Source organism: Lutra lutra, chromosome 11 (genome assembly GCF_902655055.1).
Source record: "Lutra lutra chromosome 11, mLutLut1.2, whole genome shotgun sequence".
Lineage (NCBI taxonomy): Eukaryota > Metazoa > Chordata > Mammalia > Carnivora > Mustelidae > Lutra > Lutra lutra.
The window spans coordinates 28,646,814-28,661,237 of record NC_062288.1 but is presented as its reverse complement, the minus strand read 5'-3'; the positions used below and the strand labels follow the sequence as shown (position 1 = coordinate 28,661,237).

Below are 14,424 nucleotides of genomic sequence, written 5' to 3'. Positions count from 1 at the left end.
AGCAAGGAAATTAAAGTTAGGTAAATTTAAGTAAAACTAGAGATATTAGGGAAATATTTAAAGGAAAACTTACAAGTACTGAAAGCAGTTCCATGAATCGGGCATACCAGTAGCCTTCAATTACAAGCTCTTTTAAAATTTTTGGCACAAAATGCCAAGAAGAACAAAAGCATTCATGTGAGAAAATCATTTGTGACAGAATTTTCTTTCAAATTGGAATTCGGAAATACTCAGCAAATAAAGGATTTGTTCCCCACATATTTCTGAAATCCTAAAGATAAGATATAATTTATATGTTAGCCACTTCTTTATAGATTATTTCCCTAAATTTTCTTAAGGTATCCCAAAGTAATACAAAAATGTTCTTTCAACTGAAAGGCTTTGAAATCAAAACAGTTTGTGCTATAACTTCTTTGTATAAGGAGACACCTTAGAGACATGTGGTTTCTAGACTAAACACAATTATTATTACTTTACTGATCATCCTGGAAATATTAAAACACTTCCCCAAGGTCACACCAGTGCCAGCAGTTGTTCCTCTTTGGCCTGTTCCCCCAGTGCATCCTTCTTCCTCTCCCATACAAGTTTGTATAGTATACTTGCTGAAATACCCAAGAGTTTTAAGTAAAAATGAACTTTAAGGAAATAAAAGGCAGTTCTACTTAAATTACTTGTTTCATATTGATGAAATTAGAAATAATTTCCTGCACAAGGTCTAGAAGACTTTGTATGCTTAACTTTTTAGCTCCTTCTGGATAAATCTCTCCCTCTTTGCTTCTTTCTCAGCTATTCCTATGGTTAGGCACCCTCAAAATTAGGCCTGGAGTAATTACCCCATTATTCTGTGTTCAGGAGATGCTCTAGACAACTTCTTCTACATCATATTGCACTTTTTTCAGTCTGTCAGGGATCATGCTGTAGAGGGCAATGGAATCAGGAGAGCGGAGCTCCTAACACAGGTTAATAGAAAAGACACCCATTGTGGAGTCACATCTGGCTTCTGACTTGTTCTACAACTTACTAGCTTTGGAGCACTGGAAAAATTCCTTAACTTCTCTGAGACGCTGTCTCATAATATATAAAACAAACTGAAAAGAACCCCTTTGATCTTTAGTGTCCATATATTGTAAATGAGAGGTTGACTCCAACTGCCTTCTGGCCCTCCTAGTAAGAGGATGACCCACTGATATTTTTTGTTAGAGAATCTCAAGAAGTTCTAATCCCATCATTGTTAAACAGTGTCCTTTGCCCCAGAGTGCAGGACTTTTGTCTGACCTCAGTTGGGACTAGGTGCTTGATCCGGAACAAGCTACTTACTTTCTTTGTGTCTCTGTTTATATATGGCTGTTGTGAGAGTTAACATTGTCTAATTGGTAGCAGGTACTGAAAAAATGTCAAGTATCATTTTTAAAATACAAGTCTACATCTCAGACTATTGCTGTCTTTCACGTTAGTAGTTGTCACCTTGTACCTCACTTTATCAGATCTTATAAATTACTGCACTGGGCCGTTATTTTCAACAGGTGATTCTTGCAATTACCTTAATTCCCTTCATTTTAAAATTTGAAGTTTGGATGATCTTGATGGCCATTTAAATTAAAATACCATATATTGTTCTCATATTTTTATCATTTTCCCCCAAATATTGATTTTCTTTATCTTTTTGAAATTGCTATTTAGTAGAATTCACAGCATATTTCCTTTATAACTCATCAACTATTCATTGCTCCCTTATGGGTGGACAGAGGAAAGGAGAGATACAGGTTTGGGAGCCAGACCATTTACCCAGGAAATGGAGGAGGCCATTTCTTACATTGAAAGAAAGAAAGAAAGCTTCCCTTCTAATTTTTGAGGTAGGATTATTGGGAAGCAAATATTTTCCTGAGATTCTGAGACTCAGAGCTTTTGAGAGAGGTCCTCCTTCAGAAGCTCAAAGATCTTGATTTGCATGGCAGCTATATATTGGGTAATACTGTTCCAGACTCTTTAAGAGGTCAGAGGGTAGATGATTATGCAGTCATCTGGGGGAATTTGGGACAGTCTAGACAGTCAATCTAGGAAATTCTGGAAAAGATATTATCAAGATAGCTTGTCTAGACAACATAAAATTTAATTTTCAAGTGCTTAAGTTACCTTAAGAGAGAATCTGTTTTAAATTGATCTGTGCTGGTATTTAAAATTCTGTCCTTGGATTTAGACAGTTATGCTCTTTGTGAAGTTGAGAAGAGACAAGGTGTGCGTCATGCCCTTAGGAAAAGAATGTCAGCAATGGAAAGACTAGAAAAGGAGGATATAACATGGTGAACAGGACTGTTTGTGTTATGAAGTTTGAAAATTTTACTTACTTAAAAGGATGTGTCTTTACATTTAAAACCTGGACATATCTTTTTAGTTTATAAGTAGCACAAATACTTCACTGCCTCACTAGATACTTGCCTCACACTATATAAAATAATGAAATAGTATCTTTTTTTTTTAATTAATTTTTTATTTTTTCAGCATAACAGTATTCATTATTTTTGCACCACACCCAGTGCTCCATGCAATCCGTGCCCTCTACAATACCCACCACCTGGTGCCCCCAACCTCCCACCCCCCACCCCTTCAAAATTCTCAGATCGTTTTTCAGAGTCCATAGTCTCTCATGGTTCACCTCCCCTTCCAACTTCCCTCAACTCCCTTCTCTCCATCTCCCCTTGTCCTCCATGCTATTTGTTATGCTCCACAAATAAGTGAAACCATATGATAATTGACTCTCTCTGCTTGACTTATGAAATAGTATTTTTTTTAAACCTCTGCCCTGCCTTTACATATTACAAATAATTTTATCACACATAAATAAAACATTTTGCTTTTCACTTTTTTTTTTACATTTTCTACTTTAGCGACATTTTAATATTCAGTTTTCTCTTTGCAGTGTTCTTTCTTTCTTTCTTTCTTTTTTTTTAAAGATTTTATTTATTTATTTGACAGAGATTACAAGTAGTCAAGAGAGGTAGGCAGGGAGAGAGAGGAGGAAGCAGGCTCTCCGCGGAGCAGAGAGCCTGATGTGGGGCTCGATCCCAGGACCCTGGGATCATGACCTGAGCCGAAAGCAGAGGCTTTAACCCACTGAGCCACCCAGGCGCCCCAACAGTGTTCTTTCTTTAAAATAACTCATTATCTTATGTTGAGTTCCCTAAATTGTTGAAACTCATTCTTAGAAAATGATACTGTGGACTTATCATTTCAGATGACTGAAAGCCACAGAAGTAAAGACATCATTTTTTTTTATTTTTTCTTTTTAAAGATTTTATTTATTCATTTATTTGACAGACAGAGATCACAAGCAGGCAGAGAGGCAGGCAGAGAGAGAGGAGGAAGCAGGCTCCCTGCTGAGCAGAGAGCCCGATGCGGGGCTTGATCCCAGGACCCTGAGATCATGACCTGAGCCGAAGGCAGCGGCTTAACCCACTGAGCCACCCAGGCGCCCCCCCCCCCTTTTTTTTTTTTTTAAAGATTTTATTTATTTGTCAGAGAGAGAGGGAGAGAGAGCAAGCACAGGCAGACAGAATGGCAGGCAGAGGCAGAGGGAGAAGCAGGCTCCTGCTGAGCAAGGAGCCCGATTCGGGACTCGATCCCAGGACGCTGGAATCATGACCTGAGCCGAAGGCAGCTGCTTAACCAACTGAGCCACCCAGGTGTCCCAAGACATCATTTTTGAAGCAAATCAAGATTCCCTTTATCATTCAATAGCCACAGATCTTGTAGGAGGAAATTAACAATTCCTTTAAATAATGATAGTTTGCAAAAAAATAAAAAAAAATTTTAAAAAGAGAAAACCCATGCTTAGTCTTCCAGTTATGGCAATAGGCCTTAATTTAGCCTCCTAGCATTTTTAATAGCAATATTTACACTCCTGAATACTGTATTCTGAAATCTACTCTTTCCATATAGTGAATGTCTTCTGACCACACACAGTATGTCATTGATTACCATATTAAACACATTTTCTGTTTCCTGTGGTACAATTGGGAACTGGTAGACCTATTAATTAACTCCAGTTCTATAAGATGTGTGTCAATCAATTCTTGGTTATCTGCCAATGGTACTTGACACTGCAGATAACTGCTAGTGAGGTCACATACTTTATACACATGTGTGTGTTTATCATAAAAATGTACAAGGAGTTCATGGAAGGAATGATTCCAAACAAGAGTATGGATGAGTTTTGAGTTTAAGCTCTCAGCATCCATGCCATTCAAGTGAAAAGTGTAAGTCATCCTTACGAGACAGAATATTCCCAAATGGCTTATAGTATATGGCATTTCCCCTTCAAATTTACATCTGTTAATAAAAAAAAAATGTATGAATTTAGGAGGAGTATAGCTTTTCAAAAAGTCTCTGGATGTTTTCTCAAATTCCAAATGGGCCTTTTCTATATACTGGACAGGAAATCTAAAGAAAGATGGACCCAGATGAGAGCTGGAAAATATTAACTCTATAAATACTCTCCTAATGTCATGATCTCAATTTATGATTGAACCAAAGGGACATTAAGAAATGCAATGAAGCTTAATGGCTATTTCCAAGGTTATTTCTACAGTGACAACCAATATATCTAGATATACAATAAAATGTTTTGTCTGGTTCTTCCCTTCCACCAACAATATATCTTTGCTTTTATGCAAAATTTTGAATCATATGCTCTTAGTTACAGTCTCCAAGGCCAGAATGTTATCTAAGTGGTAGTTAGCACTCTTTTGACTATTTACACATCTAATCTAACCTTTTATAATTGAGTTATCTCTCTCAAGGCATTATGCTATTTACCCCAACAGAGCCCAAGTTTATCTTTAAGAGAAAATACTAAAGTTGAGAAATTTAGCTATATTGGTTAAACCTTGAGGAGTTACTTTTGGGCAGGTTACATCTTTCCATCTTTCTTAGGGAAATACATTGGAGTCTGCATTTCCATCTTTCTTAGGGAAATACATTGGAGTCTGCATTTACTTTATAGTTGACTAACCAAGGCGGGAAAAGTCAGGATTCCTTGGAGATTTCTTCTTGGGTACTCATTATTTCCATCAGAGGCAGCTTGTTCATTATTTGCCCTATTGACTGAGCAAAATGTGGTTAGAACCAGTCTATAATGGTTTCTAGGTTTCTCCTTCCTAATCTTCCAGTGCTTGAATCACGTTGGAAGGTAGACCTGTATAAGTTACCATCCTAAATAAGCAATGTCGCCATTTATATTGCAAATTATGTTTTAAAATGCTCTGATGTTTGTATTTGAGGAAAAGCATCCTAGTTCATAGATTCTGAGTGTATTTAACAGCTCAGTAGTATATTTTTCATGAGATGTTAACATTCTAAACTCTAAATATTAGCACTAAGACAGTTTTTCAAAAGTAATAGAACTAGTAGCTAAGTGAGGTGGTAGGCAGAAATAAGTTATGATTAGAAACAAGACTAGAAAAGAAAAAAAAGAATTCACAAATGATACAAAAAAGAAAGAGTGAGAGAGTGCCAGAAATCCCCCACCACTGTATTTAAAATATTCAAATCACCATTTTATTTTTTGACTTGTTTGCTCTAAATATTTGATATGAAAATACCTAGTTATGATATTAATATTCTTTTACCTTCTACTACTTATTTGGTTCAGGTGTAAAAGGTGTTTTTCCTTTTCTTCCCCTGACAATATTTCACTACATTTTAGTCCTAAGAACTGTGCCAGATAAAAATGGAAATGTTAGCATTCAGTTCTTAATTTGTAGGGTATTTAGTTTCATGTTTTATCAGATCTGGTTCACCTATTGCCAGAAAAATAATTTGGACAAGATTAAACAGTTTTCTAAAGGCCACCCATATTGATGCCATGATATCATTATCAATTACTTATTAAAGGTCTTTATTATATATCGTACTTAATTTCTGAATGGCATCTTCACTCACAGTATAGATATAGGGACTGATGCATATACAGCATATTAATCAAAATATTTTTCTTCTCATGAACTTTCAATAGGTACTTTGGATCAAAGACCTTATAGATCCTGGACCTCCCCTATCACTGGAGGTGTATAGTACCCAAGTTACTCTTTCCCCTTTTTATGTTATTTTTTTACTGATTCCTCTGCATTCATTCCTCATGTAATCTATTTCATGAGGAAATTTCTATCCATAAAAACTTTAATTTGTTTGTTACCGTTATTACATTTTACAGGAAACACACAGAGTAGTAGTACTAAACCCCATTGTCTGCTCACCGCCTTGGTCCATTTTTTTCTTCTGTTCCATTCTCCTTCTTCCACTATGATCCTTTGAACTCTGGTTGTATGTTTTTCCTTCTTTATCTCTTTGCCTTCTTGTCTGTATTATTTTCTTTGGTACCAAACTTTAAGATAGTGGAAATACAGTTTGGATATATAAGAGAGAAACGTGTTAGTTTGATGTATTTGAAACTTAGGAAAAATAGCAGAATAGATTTAAGTGAATTTCCACAGATCAGAATATATTTGCCTTCTTTTGCAGTGTGTTTCAAATGGGCATCAGCAAGTTATCTTGTAGATTTGTTGCAGATGACTCAATTTGATGATAATCTGAAAAAATAATATAAGTACATTCTAAATTATTTGGATAACTACTACATAATCATGTAAAACCTTAAAATTATAGTTTCTTTGTTTGCTTGAGGATTATGATCATGTGAGTGCCAAGAACACTCCTTCAATTTTCTTGGGCTAATGAGAAAGAAACAAAGGTTGACTTGATATGCAAATGACATATTCCTGCCAAGAATAGGCCAAGGTAAAGTCAAAGTGGGCTGTGTGAAGGAAGTTTTGCTGTGGTTGAAATAGAGAAAAGTGGTTAGAAAATTAAATCATTCCAGAGCACAGAGGAGGGTTGAACTACTAGCCCCAAAGACTATAGCTTCTGGACACTAGAACCATGTTCATATTGTTAAGAAAGTATTTACTTTTTAGAACACATAGTATCATTACTCTATTGTGTTACTGTTGCTAATTTTAATTGTATTTGTTTTCTAGTTTTATTGGTACTGAATTTTAATCATGAAGAACATATAATTCTATAAATTTACTTACTGTTAGAAAATATATGATGGAAGATAACTCTGACAGCCCACTAAGAATAAACCTTGTGGTAGGTTTTAAGCAGATAGCATTCCCTGTTCTCTTTGTTCACATCTGAGGACACTCTACTTGCCCTAGCGTAATGTCCCTGGTCTCGGGCTCCTTGTGGTTCTCAGCTGCTCCAGACATAACACATGTGGTCAATTTGGATGGGATGAGAGCTGGAAAGTGGAAATAACAAAGGCTGGTGATGAGAATTAGCGTGAGGTGATGAGAATAGCACTGAGGTGAAAAGGAAAGACATAATGAGAAAAGCAGAACTTCTGGAATAACAGTTTTATTTATTAAATAGATTTGAAGGTATACTAGGAAATAATGAAGCTTAACATTTATATCTTGGGTTTTTTAGAATTGTAGCTACAGTTCTGCTCACTTGCTACAACCAATGCCCAGGTGAACGTGGAAGTAATTTGTATTCAGATGACTGATTCAATAGAGATAAAACTGACTTTAATAAAAATATAGGATATTTTTGGATATATTTTTGGCATATATATATATATATGTATATCCTGTATATATTTTTATTCTATATATATCCTATATATTCCTATATTAGGAAATATTTTTCCTAAGCAAAATCCTAATAGTAATAGTGAGGAATGTAAGTACAAATGTCTGCCCCAAAGAGCTAACATATATGTAAATATCTAACTTCAACATAGGTGAAAACATCAGTAGTAATTACAGACTCCCAACAGCAAACAGCTAATGAGCAATAAACAGATGACCAGGGATGGATATTTTGAATGTGTTCTTCATTCAGTCTTCATAAAATCTGATAAGCTAGGTACTCTTATGTTCTCATTGTACTATTGAGAAAGTTAAGGTTCTCATGGTATTTTGGAATGTTACCTGAGACAAGCATCCCATTCAGTGGTTTGTGTCTGAATCCACAACCCTCTCCTTTAAAGGGAAGTACCAGCACATTGCAGTGGGAGAGAAGGAATAAAGTCACTAACTCTAATTTAAGGGGTTAAATTCAGGATTTTTGTGTTGTATTTATTGTATTTCAAAAATAATTTGTGCTTAGTCTCAATAAGGTGATGACTGTGAACAAGGGGATTTCATGAAGTGAACAAAGGTGGTCACATTTTAGTTGGATTTAGAACAATGGTTGAAGTATTGATGGATGTGGAAGATAGTAAAGGCTAGAAGGACAGAATAAAAGGACAGAATCATAAATGGGGAAATTGCAAATATCCCAATGTGCAGGGTATAGTGATTTCAAAAAAAAGTAGGCTGGAAAATTAGGATCAACTTAAGTTTGCAGAAGCTAGTCAAGATCAATACAAATTTTAAGAAAAAACTACTATTATTGCCATGATTGGTTTTGGAATATATTTTTGTGTAAACATAGTTTTGGTGTAAATGTAAATGGGTGGGGATACAGGGTGATGAATGGACATGTAGGTATGTCCATATTGAGACTGTGGCGAACATTGCACAGTGTGACATAATGAGAGCCTGAACTAATACTGAGTGAAAGACACTGAATAATATTTAGAATTCTCATAGGAAAACAAGAATAAAAATAATATCCAAAGCCAATAGATGAAGTACACCTGGGAAGAGGACAATGTTTGAATGCTCTAATGAAAAAATGGTTTCCCAATTCTTTTGTGATAATTATGTAGACATTTTTTATAGCATATTGTGGTTCATGCTCACTCCGTTTTCACTTCTAAGTCTACAAATAAGCTGAATTTATGTTGTTCATAAAACATTTAACTGGCATATGCAAACTTATGTGAATGTCTCACCCATAAGTGTATCACAAAAGCGTGATTTCTCCATGCTTGTAAATCCGGAGAATGCTATTTTGTATAATGCATATGTGAAAGCAATTCAAACACACTTTGTTTAAAAAATGAAAAAGACAAACAAACAAACAAACAAAAACAACTAACAGGAAGAAATAAGATATATAGTACTTAGAAACAGTGATTTTAATGAAAAATCCAGGCTTTATTTTTAATTTCATTATTACGTTATAGCTTATACTGCCTCTATGAAATGTTTATGAAAATGATATACCTGATTTATTCTTTGTTACTCTGTTCAGTTTTTTTCCTGCTGTAACTACTCCCCATGATTTTTTCATTAATTTTATTACTATTAATGGCTGTCATTATTGGGATGCTTGATGGCTTTATCAGTATTATGGCATTTGATTTTCACAACTCTGTGATGGAAGTGTTATCTCCATTTTTCAATTTAGGAAACGAAGTTTCAGGGTCATTCAACACATACCTATATCATCACACAACTAGTAAATCTGTTGTTATAACCATCATGATGTGGCTTTTCTGATGACATAAATCTTATGTCTGATATTGTACCACTTACCTCTTATTGGAATGATGCTGTACCTTTCTGTTTGTTTCTTTTAGTTTTTTTTATTGTCATGAATACTTAACACAAGATCTAGTCTCTGAGTACCTTTTTAAGTGCATGATTCAGTATTCTTAATGGTAGGCACAATGTTGTAGAGGTCATCTCTGAAATTTAGTCATCTTGTGTAACTGAAACTTAATACTCATTGGGCAGCAACTCCCCATTTTCCCTACTTGCAGCCCCTAACAGTCACCATTCTACTCTCTGTTTCTGTGTCTTTGACTGTTTTAAATTCCTCATTTAATTGGAATCCTAGAGCATTTGTCATTCTGTGATGGCTTACTTTAATTAGCATAATATCCTTCAGATTCATTTCAGCATTATTCACAATAGCTAAGAGAGAGAAACAATCTAAGTATCCATCAACAGATGAATGGATAAAGATAATGTGGTCTACACATACAACAGAATATTATTAAGCCTTAAAAAAGAAAGAAAGGTGGATGTATTCAACAACATGTACTACGTGTTTGTTAATACTCTGGGCTAAACATTCTCAAAACATTGAATTTCAAGTAAAATGAATTGCAACTTGCATTATTAGGAATGTTCTTGAAAGAAACATTAAGTTCTTCCTATTAAGAATGTGACAGTGCCTGTCAAGTTGGTAAAATTTGATGGCAGTGGCAAATTCATGGAGTCCTTTAAAGGATATGGTAGTAATATAATCAGGAAGTCATGTTTCAGTAAAAGAAGTGCTAGGGTAGCTCACAGAAACACTTTTTGTTTCTATTAATTCTCTGTATAATCTAGATATTGAGCAAAGATCAGCAAAACATACCTACTTGTGCTTCCACTCAGACACACAGGTGAGTGGTAGTACGTTTTATAATCCGGAAGAGTTGTAATTCTTTTTGACCCAAAAGGAAAATTCAGAACCTGTAGCATTAAGAGCAGTATATTTTAAGTAAAATGCTTAAAATATAAAAAAATAAAAATGAGTTTTGCAACTCTCTTTTTAAGTTAGAAGTGAAACATGTCTTTAGTTTTTCTTAATATTTTGATTATGTACTATTTCAAGAACGTTGAAAATTCTGGATGCTGATATATTTAGAATTCTAGATTCTCAAATAAATAGAAAATATGTAATTTTATATGATATACAAATTATCAAGTAACAGAAGACTCTCAGTTATTATTCCATGTTTCTTGATATGAATGGGTTTTATCAAGCTATTTCTGCCTATGAAGATATTGAGATATTAATGTATTTGAAAAACTTCATCTTTTACTCAAATTTAATTTTGTACTTAAGAGTATTTAGAAATTCCAGCTAGAACAAATGCATTTAGAGAAATATATGTTTATATGAAGGGACATCCTTTAATCATTGCCTAAAAAATTGAATGGTGTAGGCCTTAAAATTGTATTTAATACAGTTATTGGTATATGCATATTTTGCCATTATACATTGGTAATTTAAATCTGTTCCTATATAAGGGGTAGAATCTGGTATCAGTGCCTCAGAGTACAGCTTTGAGATTTGTACATTGACATGCAGGAAATATATTGTTTCAAGTTGTCAGAAATCAAACTGTATAGAATGACTACTTTCCATTTTTATTTTATTTTTATTTTTCAGTCTGACATTTTAATTCAATTTTGCATCTCTGGTCACTGAAAGCAATCTCAGGAATTGCTGAGTGGTTAAAAAGAGAGTCTAATGGGATCTAAAATCAATTCACAGGTCTGTCACTGATTCATTGTGTGTGTGACTTTTGCTGCCACTGAAATGACAGTAAATTGGTGTCCTCAAAATTTTCACACTTCAAGATTTCTCTTGTGCTCAAAAAAATACTTACCTAATATGCATTATGTATATTCACTTAAGAAAATTGGTTAGTGATTAAGTACAAAGCTAGCTTCTATTTCAGCAAGTTACTTCACTTGAGATGATCACAAAGCTTTCTACAGAGGCTAAATGTCTGAATCTCTCTAATGTTACAAATGGGGTTTTGTATACATGCCAGGGTTCAAGCTCCTTTTAAGTGCTTTCATCCTGGCAAACTTTTCTTCTTTTGATTTACATTTTGTTGGCATTTAATAGCTGTCTTACCTCATATTTAAATTACTTAACCTGGAGAGGATGGATGTTTAGTGCCCCACATTTACTTGCCCTTTGCTGGCCTAAATCTTGGTGGCAAATGTAATATTTGCAGTAAGGAATACCTTTTCTTTGTCTTATGTCATGCTAGTTAGCAATTCTAGTTAATGCCTTGACACTACATCAGATTTTTGCTAATAGCAATATGGAATTTTTAAAAAAAATTATGTCTAAAGTTGCACAGTCTTTTAGACATATGTAAAAACTTTTTTTCCCCCTAGAATAGGGAAGAATAACTTACCTGACAAATGACTAGGAAAAGATTATGTAAATGACAAGCAAAATATAACCATTTTTACAACACAAATGTCCAGATGACTAGAAGTGAACTGATATACCCTTGCTTAGAAAGTGCGTCAGAGGCAATCAGTATTCCCATGTTTTGATTAAAATCAAGTTCAGTAAAATGAAAAATAAAATGAAATGGTGTGTTTGCTGTATGAATGACCAAAAATTTAGTCACCTTTACTTTTCCACCTTGTACTTATCAAAGTCTGAAACTTTACTAATCTCCTAAGACAGAAATGAAAAGTATTTTTCAGCTATGCTGCTAAGAAAAATTTTGATCTGGAAGATTTTAGTACCAAAAGTTAAGTTGGAAAACTTGACGTCTACATAACCACTTCAGGCCAGTACTGTACTGAGCACAAAGCTCAGCAATATCTGGTACCTCAGTTAAAAAAAAATTTATGAAAATAAACTTATATCCAGAATTAAACTGTGACCACAATTTCAATAAAATTCTTGCTCAGAATACATGACAATAAAATACTGTATCTTACTGTTGCCATCTACTTCTTCTAATTTCTGTCCTTCATTTTATAATAGGAAATTTAAACTCAGATTGTCTAAGTAGTGTTCCAAAAACCCAGAGCCGCTTAGTGGTAAAAGCTGAACTGAAAATCAGTTCTGACAGCTGATTCACCTTTCCATTTTACTACATTGCCTTCACTCTCACTGCCAATCATGTGAAAAAAAAATGAAAGAAATTTTCATGTATGTCAAGCTATTTATGAGGGTTTTCCCCTCCATATTAAAATAATGTGAATAAGTAACCTTAGATAATTATTTTTAAAAATATAGTTATCTTTTACTTTCTTTGTAATTTCAGAGAAAAATCACAAGATTTCTTTCACAAAGTAATATTTATTTATTGAAAATGAGTCAATTGCTTCTTCAAAACAGGTAAAATTTGAACGTTGATGCTATTTCCCTTTATTCTCAAAAAGTAGCTGGATTTAAGATGATTTCTATTAGTTGAAGCAGTCAACACATATCAAATATTATCAAAGAAAGTAATTGAAAATGTTAGGAAAGCAACCAGAACACAAGGATCATGCAAAATTTCACCCACACACCTCTACATACAGTGGACAAGAATGACTAAATGCTTTGATCTTTCCTGGATAACATGAAAGGGTAAAAGGGAAAAAAAGCAACATCTGTTAGAAAAAAATGTTTAATGAACAGGGTGGAGACTAGTTGAGTGTTGACATAAAACATGAGAAAAGGAAAAGATAAAATACAGAAACAAGTTTATTTATAGTCACAGACCTCGAAAGATCCAGAGAGATAAAGTTGGATTTAGAAAAAAAAGACCTAAAATAAATGCAGTTTGATTTATATTTAAAGCATGTATAATTCCTATAGTGAGTTCTCTACAATTGTTATCAATAGGAAATATGTATGTAATGTTATATAGAGATATGTGACTTTTCTATAAAACTATATGTAATATATATGTAATATATATTATATGTATGTGTGTGTTTCTATCCATAGGGATGGAAATATCTTAGACAAAATTGTGAAGGCATAAAAAATATAAGTCTACTTAGATTGCCTTAACATATATTTGTAAATACAGGCTTTAGTTTTCTATTTAACATAAGGAAATAACTGCCTGTTGTGGAAAAAGTGATTGTTTTGAAACAGACTGGTTCTATATACAGGTGGAATATGCCTTGGCAATGTCCATCATTCAATGATTATCACAAATATCCAAAGCAAAGATGTTTTATCAGTACCTTATAAATTTGTGGGACTTTCAGGTTTATGAGTTTTTGTATCCCAAAAGATTTTGTTGCTCCGGGTGGTTTCTCTTTTTAGAATTGACATTTTATGCTGTTGTAAGTATAGATTCCACTACGATGTAACTTGATATTTTTAAGTATTTTGGATGCTACAACAGGTGTTACCAACCTTGTATCTGGTGGGTGGAATGTATGTATATGATATTCTCTCATATATGCTTAAGAATATTCTGGAATACAAGTGGATAAAGTAATGATATTAGATCCTTAAACTTAGATGGGCATAAACTCTTAAAAAAATAGTAACAATAACTACTGAAAGTGAATTGTGGGCAAAAAAATGGCAAGAAATCATAATCATAGATATAATGAGAAAGTATTTAGGACAAGAAAAAAATCTTTTTGAAGATTTTGTTTATTTCTTTGACAGAGAGAGTGAGAGGACAAGTAGGAAGAGCCATAGGCAGAGGGAGAGGGAGAAGCAGACTCCAAGGGAGTCTGACGCAGGCCTCTATCCCAAGACCCTGGGATCATGACCTGAGCTGAAGGCAGATGCTTAACTGACTGAGCCACCCAAGCATCCCAAAAAAGATGTTTGCCCCTTACAGGTCATGCCTGTGTATACTAAACTATGTCAGCTTTTCTAGTTGACATCAGACCAGAGATGTAAAGGTCACCGTGATATATGGTTTCCCTTGATGAAATAACACTTTTAACTCACTTCTTCCTCTCTTCTACCACTTGGCCTGTCCAA

General features: G+C 34.1%; 1 protein-coding gene and 2 long non-coding RNA genes across 10 annotated transcripts in view; 1 reads left to right on the top strand and 2 right to left on the bottom strand.

Annotated features, from left to right (window-relative positions):
• The window catches only part of LOC125081157 (uncharacterized), a 28,663-nt gene extending 22,287 nt beyond the window's left edge, over nucleotides 1-6,376 (bottom strand). Inside the window, exons 1-2 of the long non-coding RNA XR_007121594.1 lie at nucleotides 6,252-6,376; nucleotides 2,134-2,277 (exon numbers count right to left, since the gene is read on the bottom strand). This is a non-coding gene — a long non-coding RNA (uncharacterized LOC125081157). The remainder of the gene's footprint in view (nucleotides 1-2,133; nucleotides 2,278-6,251) is intronic.
• SEMA3A (semaphorin 3A) overlaps nucleotides 1-14,424 on the top strand; it is a 469,586-nt gene that overhangs the window by 340,551 nt on the left and 114,611 nt on the right. The gene's annotated exons all lie outside the window — the stretch shown is intronic.
• The window catches only part of LOC125081156 (uncharacterized), a 63,750-nt gene continuing 56,541 nt past the window's right edge, over nucleotides 7,216-14,424 (bottom strand). Inside the window, exons 2-3 of one of the 2 annotated variants that reach the window (XR_007121593.1) lie at nucleotides 10,315-10,412; nucleotides 7,216-7,358 (exon numbers count right to left, since the gene is read on the bottom strand). This is a non-coding gene — a long non-coding RNA (uncharacterized LOC125081156). The remainder of the gene's footprint in view (nucleotides 7,359-10,314; nucleotides 10,413-14,424) is intronic. The other variant, XR_007121592.1, reaches the window with a different exon arrangement.